Here is a 12,481-nt window from a genome sequence, read left to right on the forward strand (position 1 = left end):
AGCACATATTTTTTTTTGATACAACACCAAAGTGATTTCCAAAAGAATCAAAATAGCCAGAAGACTGACACTGACAGTGCTGAGGGTAAAATGCTTTGATAAACCAGACAGCAGAAACTTGCGTGTTCGGTTCCTCCTCTTCAAGACAGCTGAGTCCATTTCATACACGAGAGAGCTGACTCATGGGCTTCTGGCCGAAATCTGAAGTCAATGCTCTCTGCATGTATATGGAGCCTGCAAGACTACCATTCTCCTCGAAAACTCTACAGCTACTTAGGCAAAAAAATACTAATATTCAACTCTCCAGCCAAAGTCAGGACCTGTCTGTGTGCACTTTTTTCGAGCGTATGGCCTTTGTGGGGTTGGCGTGAGCATGCCTGCCTTACCCAGAAGCCTGGTACATTCTGACCTGCTCCCTCATGTTGACCAGTTGGCTGCTTGGCATCCTTCCCAGCAGTCATTGCTCTCCAAGCACGACATCGATCATTGCTCCAGTCAGAAAGATGGCACTTACCTGATGGGTGGGCAGAAGCGTCTTCTCTTACCATATGCTGGGAATTGTCAGGGGCTGTTCATGCCAAGACTGGCTACTTTTAGTGCCAGGAAACAGGCCTTTCCCAAAGCCTGCCAAAAAAAATACAAATAAAAATTTTAAAAGAACCAATTTTACATATCAAATTTTGTGTTAAAGAGTTGTATAACAAGCTAGGCAGAGCAAAGAATTATGAACATTTTCCTGGCGTCAACATGCTGAACACAGAAAAGATGAGCAGTTCTCATCTGTGAAATGAGAGAGGGAAAAAAATCTGATCTACATAGATATTAGGTTTAGACCTAGCCCCAGGCAGAGACAGAGTGAGGGGGCCACCTGTCCAGTATAAGTTAATGAACACTGGAATGCCCACTGGGGTGGAAGCTGCATTTCTCACCATTTGAGTCATTCTTGGGGGTTAAGGCATTATCTGCTGAAGGGTCCTGTTGAATCCCTGTCTTTTCCTTGGGAGGACAGACATTAAACCATTGTCTCCAGTTATCATATTTGTGCAGATCATCTGACTAAATACAGTAGATAGGTATGTTTTAATGGAATCACACAGAATCTGGAAATATTTGGGGTAGAGACTTCTTCGCAATTAGGGAACAAGGCAAGGACACAGGCCTGTGGTTCTGAGGGGAGAGCTCCAAAGAGGGACTCAGAAGTGAGAAACGAGTCCTGTCAAAGAAGAAATAGGAGCACTACTCTGGTACAGTTTGGGGGCAGCTCAAGCTGGCCAGACCCCAGAGCTAAGCTTGGGGACATTGTCAGAATGGAGGGGAAGAACCCAGCTGGGAGGTGCTAAGAGAGTGACACACAAATTCAAGGGACCAAGGTGTAGGATGCAAGAGTGTGTCACATGGGCAGACAGCAAAGGCAGATGCCAGAGCTGGACAGTGTCAGGCAGCTCAGAAGCAAGTCGAGGGCATGAGTCAGGGCGTTTATTCCAGTGCTCTTGAGCAAGTGCTCCCGGGGCAGGCTAAGCTGCTTAAACATGCCTGTGGACTCTGCGGGCTGCAGCACAACAGCCAAACCCCATTTTCACTTAAAGCAGCTTCACCAGATCTTCTGTAGCAGCCTGAAGTTCTATTTGCCTTGTCTTTCCACCTGGCCATGCTCATTCTCGCCAACCTTTTATAAGAGAGTGTGTAAGTGTGGGGGAGGATGTGCTTGTCTATTCTGTATGCTACAGCTTGAATGTGCCTCCAAAACTCATATTGAAGCTTGATCCCTGTTGTAACAGTGCTAAGAGGGTGCTAAATCTGACTATGGTGTTCAAAAAGTGGGGCCTTTGGGAGGTGAAATCTCTGCCCTCATAAACGGATTAATCCATTCACAGATTAATAGGTTAATAGATAAACAGGTTATCACGGGAGTGGCATTGGTGGCTGTATGAGATCAAGTGAGCATGTTAACACCCAGCCTTCTCACCACGTGATATACTACATCACCTCAGGACTACACAGAGTCCCCACCAAGAAGGCCCTCACCAGATGTACCTCCTGGATACCAGACTTCCCAGCCTCCAAAATTGTATGAAATAAATTTTATTTCTTTATGAATTACCCAGTTTCAGGTATTCTTCTATACGCATCAGAAAACACACTGACAGTAATTATTAAAATATATCACTAATAAGTTTTTGCTCTTAAAATTTACTTTAAGGCTCCTATTGATGTGTTCCTTGGTTATTTCGCCATTGTCATAGGAAGGCCAAAACTGAACTATAGTCAAAAGCAACAAACTCTAGAACTTTTCGTTCTAACTCTTTGTGGGAAGTGTGAAATATTCCCAAACCACCTCTCTTATTCTGGGAAGCTTAGGACTTAATAATTCTACTAACCTATCTTTGAAACCTCAGAAGTTATTAAGAGAGAAAAGAATCAACAGAAAAGTCTGTACATCTAGCATCCCTGGTGTCAGACTCCTTAAGTTCCCATCCAAGTACTAACCAGGCCCGACCCTGCTTAGCTTCCGAGATCAGACGAGATCGGGCGCGTTCAGGGTGGTATGGCCGTAGACAGACTCCTTAAGTTCCAATCCTGGCTTAGCAGCTCGCTAACTGGGTGTCTCCGTGTGCTTCAGTTTCCTCACCCATACAAGGAAAATAATAAAGCACCACTCAAAAGACAATGTGCTTAGAAGAGAATTACCTGTGATTTGACTACACATTGTTTGGTCTAATGATGTAGCAAGAGGCATTTAAACAGCGTTTAACAACTATTAGTATTCATATCATATAGTTGGTTCCTACAAGTGGGTAAGAAATTATTTAAAGGATATGAACAGACAATTCTCAGAAAACTTATGTAAATAGTCCCAATATCTCTGAAATGACACTAAACATTAAAAAACTTGAAAAGTGCAATTAAAACATAATCACCGTTTTTCCTATAAAACTGATAAAACTTTAAAAGTTTGATGTTACCCAGGTTGACCAGTGGGTTAGTACACAGATTATCTGAAAGAAAGTGAGCTGAGATACCAGATGCCATTCAAGCTTTATTAAAGGAAAAGAATCTGCTGTGTTGCACCCAACGTCGGGGGTGGGAGGGGCAGCCCGGGGCCGCCCTGAAAATGGTGGACAGCACCAGGTGTGGGGGTGGTAGAGCTTATATAGTGCCAAGGGCTGGCTGATACCATCAAGGAGGGTCATTAGGCTAATGTGGATTGGGGTGGAGCACTGCATCCTTGCAGAAGCAAAAGGGATTTCTGTTTAAGTCATGAGGCTTCTCATAAAGAGAAGTGGGGAGGGGCTTGTTGCTGGAGTGGAAGACGATGCTGGCGGCTATTTTGTGCTTATTGTGTGCACAATGACGCCAGTCATGTCCAAAATCCATCACTATCCTTAACAGTATGAATAAAATCAGTATGAATAAAAATCATTGTGACTCTTTGAATGGCTATTTAGCAGTGTTTTTCAAATTTTAATATATGCATTTTTATCTGCCCCTAAGTCTGAATGTTAGGGATGAGAAATATTAGTACAAATCCACACACACACACAGAAAAAAATATGTATTTATTGCAGAATTGTTGCATAGCCATAATAAAAGAATATCAATGTTTATCCATATAGAAATATTTAATAAATTATAATAGTGTAATTATAAGCAATCATTTAAAAGAAAGAGTTTGGTCTATATGTACTAACAGATATGTAAGTTGCAAAATAGTTTTACTGTAATTTTATTTTTAAACATGGCGTGTTTATTTGTGTTTACTGGAAGTGGTAGTGGAATATGTTTATGGGTGTTTTTATCAGAGTGCTCTGCTGTAAGGAAGGGTCAGAAAAACAGATGTGTCCCAGCTGAGGTCCTCAGAAGCTTTGTGGTCCATTATGTATGGGTGACTGAGCTATTTGTCAAAAAGGCATCAGGGAATGATGAAAAAGGCATGGATTTTTGCACCCTGCAGATCAGAGTTCAAAATTCAACTTTGCAACTCCCTAGTAATAAGGGATTTGGACAACTTTACCTTATGGACCTCAGTTTTCCCTAATTCATAACTTGCAGATTAACCATAAAAGCTAAGTAAAATCATATTCATAAATCATCTATTATATGATGTGCTCTCAATAAATGCCATCATCATTTTTGGTGTGTGGATTAGCATATTTACCTCAACAAAATTCATAGAGCAATAAGAAGTTTTTTTTTTTTTTTTTTTTTTGCTTTTGGTTAGAATAAATACTCAAGGTAGGGAACATCAACATACGATAGTAGAATACAGTTCGAAGCTCTAATTGCCAATATCCTTGGTTAATAATTTAGAAAAAGAAGTGGACTATTATATAATAGAAATGATTAGTGGAACAAATTTCTCAAAACTTTTGAATATTGGGAGGAGACAAGGACATAAGTTTGTGATGACGGTCACCATAAGCTTTGCTCAACAGGATGCATTGTGGGGCCCTCGTTCAGTGTCCTGAGGCCTATGTGTTATCAATTTGCACAGGAAGCAAGAAAGCACTTCTCAACTCTAGGGGACAAACATGCCTTTTTGAGTTTTAAATCTGAAAACACACTGATAAATGCATTTTTTTTTCCCTTTGAGGAAGGTGGTGTTGAAATGTTAGAAATCCAGGCCAAAGGATTGCTTCAATATTCTCTTGAGGCAGAAACCTTTAACAATGAGAAAAGTCTATTTTGTGTTACTCATCAGTTTTGTTTTGTTTTGTTTTCACATGGAAAATTCTTCACACCTATTTTATCATCTTCCCTGCCCTGCCTAACATGTTTATTCTCTATATTCTTATTAATTCATACACACATACCTATCACAAAATGCTCTTTGATCTATAAATAAAAGGACAATTCTGCAAAGTGCAGAGAATATCTTTTGGTAAAATGAGTCTGAGGTCAATTTTCGGGGTCCTTAGGTTTTTATATGCAATGTAGCCACATTTCCTCTCTATGCTTTGCTTGCTTAACTTACTAGAAACTTGGGCACAATTTTGCTGGTGTTAGCAGTTTTAAGGTATGGATTCGTGTAGTCTATTTACAAGATGCCAAGGGATGTCAAATCGGAAACGTGTGTTTTTTTATCCCATGGTCCTTTTTTTTGACAGCAGAAATACTCTGTAAATTATCAGATCCATTTGCTGATATTTAACATCTTTTTCCCCCCTCAAATCCACTATAGGTTTCAGGTGAGATAAACTTTAATGTTTTCTCATGCTAAAACTGACCATAAAAATCTTTTAAACATTTAAAGAGAGGAAATAGGAGTTTTACATTTCAATGCAAAGAGAGATCATTTCATTTACTTAAACACTTCACAATAATTTTCCTGCCAAAGAAATTTAGCTTTTTATTCTTAAAAAATAGCACTCTACGGACATTCTAAACACTGAGCAAAACTAATGAAGACATGATTATAGCCATTCTGCATTTGTCAATACTTGCTTTGCTCAAATTATCATGGTGTTGCTATGGGCTGATTCAGGATTCTCTTGTCCCATAAAATGTTAGTATGTTTTTCTAACTAAAATAGTTATTAAACTTGCTACCATTTTTAACGAGTCATCAAATGTGAGTGAAGATTAGAAGAGAGGGGGGGTCTGTCTTTCTCAAAGTTTCTCTCATGTTGTTCAGTATTTTATTTTCTCTCTTTATCTAGCATGTTTGCTAAGAGATGCAATGCCATGTCATTCAGATATTTTTCCTCTCAGTCCATTCCAGTTTCTCCAAAGCTCTCTAAACCCACTACCATGCATCCTTTCTACTAATCAGCTAGGAATATATGCTGGGCCTTACATTGCAATGATAATACCATACTGGACTCTAGGGTCCAGTAAGATAGAGTCACAGGTAGCTCAAACTCCATGGTCCTGGTGGCTGACACATTCTCTCCGCCTGTTCTTGTACCTAATCTCTAGTCTCTGACTTCCCAGTCTCAGTCTGCAGTTACTGGTCTTCTTTGCCATTACCTCTGAGGATTTATAATCTTGTCATCACAAGTCCCCTCTGGCGGGTTGTCTATAAATATTCCCGCTAATTACCCTAGATTTCTTCTCTCTCTCTGAAAGAATAATGGTTACTTTGTTGTTCTGTTGCCCAGATGATCTGTCCAATGCTGAGAGGTGTGATCAGGTCCCCCAATATTATCACAGACCAGGTCCATCCTCTATCACTCTGAAATGGGCTCTGTGGGAAGAAACGCCCTCTTCTTTTCTTATCTCTTCTGGTAACTCTCCTTGTGTCAATGCACTACAGTGACTGGCAGACCATCTGCATGGTGTTTGAGGTGTCTAGCCGCTTTCACAGCAGCCATGATTATTGTGGTGGCTGTGGTGGGCTGCCCACATGGAGGTGATGTTTTTGGCATGCTCCTTTGTGCTGGCAGTGTACCTGGTTGTGGGGAGTGCCCAGTCCCCACTCCATGCCTTGGGTTCCAGGGTGGGCCCCGAGGCACTGGCACAGTGTGCCTGGTTGTAGGAGGGGGGTGTGGTCCCCAGCTCCAAGCCTCGAGTCCCTGGGTGGGGCTCCAAGGCACTGGCAGTGTGCCTGGTTGTGGGAGGGGGGGGTCCAGTCCCCTTCTCCATGCCTCATGTCCCCTAGCAGGCCCCAAGGCCTGGGTGGTGTGCCTGGGCTAGAACTAATTTTTTGTCCTTTGCTTATTCCTAAAACAGGGGAACTTCCTGTGGGAACCAGTACCTGAGCTGAGTGGTTGAGTCAAATTGCTGCTTTGCTGCTTTTTCCCTAGGGAAGGCTTTTTGTGCAGTTCAGGGTTTAATGGTTGACCTTATAGGTACTTCCGGCTCTCCAGAGACTCGGTGCACCTGGGTTGTGTAGAAACTCTGATCTGGGCCTGAGTTTTTTTATCAAACTACACCCCATTCAATTCTACATTCCTGTGCTGAGTGGTCCTGCGCTGATAGGGGGGAAGATCGGCTGTCCTTGCTGTGTCCCACTGTTCTCCCAGTGGGCCCGTCTCCCCCACCACCCATGGTCCAAACACTTTCCATGGGACAGGCCCTGTGCTGGTCCGTTGTGATGACTCACTGGCCTCTGAATGGTTCCCCTTTTTCAGTTGTTCTGGCTCTTCACTCTTGCATGGGTCCATGGGAACCCTCTCAGTGGTCTTGCTGCCCTGGGGGCCACCCAGGCCCTCTTTTCCCCTGCTGCCTCCAAGTAACTCCATCTGAAGGGCAAAGCTGTGGCTTCTGCCAGCTCCTGTTCCATATGCTCAGCAGCCGGAGCCTTAAAGCAGCCATGGCCTGAAACGCTCAGAGTGGTTTTTTCTTTCTCTCATCGTGGTTTCTCCCACCTTCATGAACTCTTTAGGTCTCCCCTAGTCTTCCCTGAGCTCTAATGGCCCCAGCTTGGCTGATGTTACATTTTTATAGTTGTAAATTGGTTGATTTGTCGAAGAGAGTGAGGCTGGGGACCACCTATTCCTCCATCTTGACTGGATGTGAGTTATTTTAATTGACAAATAATAGTAGTATATATTTATGAGGTAAAATGTGATACTATGATACATGTATACATTGTGGAATTATTAAAACCATCTAATTAACATACCTATTACCTCACACCCTCACCATCTCTTTGTGGTGAGAGCATTTAAAAATCTAGCTTTAGCCAGGTTGAAATTTACAATACATTGTTATTAATGATAGTTACCACACTGTGCAATAGATGCCTAGAACTTATTCCTCCTGTCTAAATGAAACTTTGTGCTCTTTAATTTATATCTCCTCTTTTTGCAGTCATTCACCTCACCTCTCCCCAGCCTCTGGTAACCACCATTCTATTCTCTCCTTCTATGTGTTTAACTTTTTCAGATTCCACATATTGCATGTAAACAGCAAGTCCTACTGATACCTCATTCCACCCAACAAATGCTCCAAAGAAGTCTGGATGTTCTCTTTAATGTTTCAAGGCAAGAGTATCTCCCTCATCCTCTGAAACACCTCGCATGAAGAAAAGAATTCATGAGCTGGAACCCTGGCTCTCTTGATTCATCACCATCGGGGTAATTGATTGGAATATTTGAGATGAAGCTAACTTCTTTTCTCTCCTCTGTAAGCAATGCAGCCACCCCTGCCAGCATCAGGTCTCCCTGCTTCTCTGGCTCCAAAGACCCTGTTGCAGTATGCATAAGAACAACAACAAATGAACCAAAGCATATTTCAACAACAAAAGAAGGTCCTGGGGCCTCTATAGCTGTTATAGCTACACACCTTGTTGGAGTTTTAAAGAGAAAGGGAAGCGTTGCATCAGGGCCAATTCTGTGGCCATGGCCTCCCATGCCCTGTCTGGTTTCAACTCACTTTCCTCATACCCTCGCAAGTGTCACAACATGACCAAGGAAGAGATCACTTTTCCAGATCATAGTAAGTATAAAGTAGATGTGTTAAAGTCTGTAAAACTGCACAACTTACAAAAGAGGAATAAGTAACATAACTAAAATGCATAGGAATATACTGTTCAAATTCTAAGTTATATTCAAATATTAAATATTTTAATTTTAAATAACATTTATTAACTGTTTTACTAAGGTTTTACAAAGACATGATGCAGCATATATTAAAAGTCATATTTAAAAATGTATAAATAAATAAAAAGAGAAAAGAGAGAAAGAAAAGAAATATTCCCACCCTATGGATTAATACTTCTGCCATAAATAAATATCAAATAAGAATCTGATTTTCTCAGGGGTAAGGAAAAAAATGTGTGACATAGGAATTTACATTGCTCTCACCATCTGAGTGAAGAAAAGCACACTGGAATCCTTAGGGAAACAAATATTTTCCTGGCAAGACATTCTCAAAGAAATTTCTCACTTCAGACCAGCTATAAATAAAGAGGAGCATTTTTACTCCTCAACTGGAAATCATCTCATCACAAAATCAGAGCCTTTTAATCAAATGTTATGTCCTCAGTGGAGGAAAAGACTAAGTAAGAATAATGAATTTAATACAGAAATTTTTTGTTAAATAATAATAATAATTATTATTACTAAATTTAATACCAGTTTGAAATCCAGACAAAAATATAAGATGAAGAAAACAGAAATGTTTAAAATAATTTCATCAAGGAAAAAAATGGACTTGGCCTAGAGTTTAGTTTCTTGGGTTGTACAAAACTGGTGCTCAATATTGAGCCAATTGAATTGAACACACTTATAGGGAAAATTACATAAAAGAAGGACTTACTAACAACCAATCTCATTTAAATCTCATCTCTCTAAATAGGTTAAAATACATTTTTCTTAAAAAACAACAGAAAATTGTCCCGCGCTACCGTCTCGCCAGCAAGAACGACGCGGCACACAAAGGATCCTTCTGCAGATCAGCTTTAATGCATCTTGAGAGGGAGAGCATAAGCTTGCCAAAAATGGAGACCCCGAGCGAGGGAACCCGCGCCCTTTATATAGAGACTGCTCCTCGCCTAGGACGTGCTCCTACCTTATTGGTGGCTGCCTAATCGGCCCAGGTGTGTTACCGAGCAGCCCTGCCCTCCACCGGAAATCAGCGCCATCTTGTAATGGCGATTTCGGGCAGCTCCTCACATCTCCCCCTTTTTTATCATTTAAAGCGGCTGGTACAAGCTCGGCGGTCGCGGACAAATTAGCCAGCGTTCCTGTCCTAGGTCGTCCCTCCACAGACTTTGACCTTACCCGTCATAGGTTGACCCTATCGCCACCGGGCACCATGTCTTAGGTTGGTTCAAGTCTGGGGGAAGTTGCCCGTCTCTGGACACACTGGAGCCTGTTGTTACACATAGACCTGTTTGAGCAAGGGCGAACTCCTCTGAACAAGCTTCAGGGAGGCCAGCCAACAGGAAGGGGGAAGGGGAGTCAGAGCAGGCTAATCCTTAAGCATGGACAGCCAAACGTCAGGGTTGGCCCCCTGTTCCAGGGCTAGAAATGCCTGGGCGATGACTACCCTGTCTCTCTGGGTCTGGGCTTTTAATCTGCAGACCAACCATAGTAGGAGCACAGTTCCCCCACGTAAGAACATGCCAACCCCAATCACTCCTGCCCACTCCTTGAAGTGGGACACGGCCGTTTTAATCCATGAGGACAGTCCGGCTGCGAAGGAGACATCCACTCTTGTTGAATTCACGGACACAATGGCCATGCGCAGCTGGTTTATCAGGTTGTCAAATTCTCTCGTCCAACCTGTTGAAAGATGCTGGGATAATTGTTTAGACAAATTTGCAGCTTTGGTATACTTTTTATATTGGATACTGGTGACACATAACCCTGAATATTTCCATTGACACCCCAATTGAGCAATTTGCCATAAAACGTCTATTTGTTCCTGCACAAGATCCACCCGCTGGTTAACCACCATTAATCCTCCCTTCAGCTGAGCGTTTAGCGCAGTCTGTGTTTCTAGGGCCTGTGTTACCGCGGAGGACAAATTATTCAACGTGGTGGCAGTCTGTACCGTGGTAGTCAAGGAGACGGCAGCAGCTGTGGCTGCACCCGCCGCCAGGGATACGGCGGCGACTATTGCCGCAGTGAGACCAAAATCTCTCTTTTGTCTGAACAAGGTCATAGTATTGGGAGCTTCTACTGGGAAAGGAACCCATCTAGGCATCCGAGCAACTATCGCCAAATCAGACAGCGTAGCATTCCAGCACTGCGCATAAAAGCAAGTATCATTGGTACAAGAAAGGTGACTCCCCTCGTGACTGGCATTACTTAAAATAAACATAAAAGGAGGGTACGGGCACACTGGTGTTGGCAAGACAGACATATTATGTCCTGGCTGCTTCAAGGACACGGAGGATTCAAAGATGTCGGAAGAGCTCCACTGAAAACTGGCATTTCCCCAACTACCGCCTTTTAAAAAAGCAAACGGTGAAAGGTCCGTGCAGCTGCCATTTACCCCACACAACAGCCAAACATCAAAAGGGTTAGAACGGCCCGCCATCGCGGGGTTTTGATATGTCCAATTATGGCCGGCAAAAGAGGAATTATACTGGGTTCCCATATAAGGCGAAAAGGTAAATTAATTTTTTAGTGCCCACCCCGCCTTTTTAGACTGGCAGCCCGTCCAGGGCGGGGTATCTCCCTCCCTTCTGGGGCTCAGGCAATCCTTTTTTAAATGTCCCGGTTGACCGCATTTAAAACAAACTCTCTGGTTCCGCCCCTGTCTTGGCTGTCCCTGTCTAGGCAGTCTCTGCGACTGGAGGATGGCAGCTGCCAGCCCTGCATTGGTCAGGGGTCCCCCGAGTTCTCGACAAACTCTGAGCCAATCCTGTACACCTTTACCTTTTCTGGGCGCTATGGCCGCGCGGCATTCCTGGGTCGCCTGCTCAAAAATCAGTTGTTCAACAAGAGGCGCAGCCTGATCAGGGTCCCCAAAGATGCGCCCCGCTGCTTCTGTCATTCGAGCCACAAAATCTGAGAATGGTTCCTGAGGTCCCTGAATGATCTTAGTAAGTTGTCCAGAAGCTTCCCCTTTTTTGGGGAGTGCCTTCCAAGCCTTAATGGCAGTGCTAGAAACTTGAACATAAGCACCCCATGGGAAAGCCGTCTGATCAGCGGCAAATGGGCCCTGGCCTGTTAACATATCAAAGGTCCAATCTCGCTGCTCGGGGGTCAGTGCAGCAGCGTTTGCCCTGGCTTGAGCTTGTGCAGCCTCATGCCATAGCGCCTTCCATTCCATGTATTGACCCATGGTAGGGAGCGCTGCCTTAGCCAACATTTGCCAGTCAGCGGGTGTCATAGCCACACCAGCAAACCTTTCTAGCATTACTAGAGTAAAATTGGCATTTACACCATATTTTCTAACCGCCTCTGCTAGATCCTTAATTTGGGTGTACTCGACGGGGGCATGAACTCTCCCTCCGCCCTCAACCTCAAAAACTGGGAAGGCAGCTTGAACCTTTTTCCTCACTTTATCAGAGAGGAATGAGAAGGGATTAGAAGACTGCACGTAAGGAGGAGGCGCCGAAGGCGCAGGCCGTGCGGGGGCCACTGGGGGCGGCCGGCATTTCCACTCCCCGAGTGGTCTCCGCCGCCTGTCGGGATGATATCTCTCCTCCTCGTACCTGGCAGCTTCCTCCTCCAAATCGGATTCCTCACTAGGGCTGAGGGGATCGGAGTCGGACTCATCCAGATTTAAATCTTCTAATTCTTGTTTTAAGGCCCCCAGCTCTTGCATAGGGTAGAGGCCTCCTTCTTTCCCTTCCAACTTTTGTCTGGGTTTTGAAATCCCTCCTTTACCGGCAGATGTGCCGGGAGTGTCACTTTGTTGTTTTAGAATCTCTCCCTCGTCCGTAGACTTACCGGGAGGGCCCTTTTTCTTATGGGAGACGTCTCTCCTCCTGCGGGTACCCATCCTCTCACTCCGTTCAGTTTCTGACATGCTGTCTTGGACCTCCTCTAATGTATTTTGCCCTACTATCACTACCGGTTTACAGCCCTCATCTTCTAAGCAATTTTTAATAAACTTCCAAATGGTCTTGGTGCCCTGACGGA

Source organism: Cynocephalus volans, chromosome 3 (genome assembly GCF_027409185.1).
Source record: "Cynocephalus volans isolate mCynVol1 chromosome 3, mCynVol1.pri, whole genome shotgun sequence".
NCBI classification, from domain to species: Eukaryota; Metazoa; Chordata; class Mammalia; order Dermoptera; family Cynocephalidae; genus Cynocephalus; species Cynocephalus volans.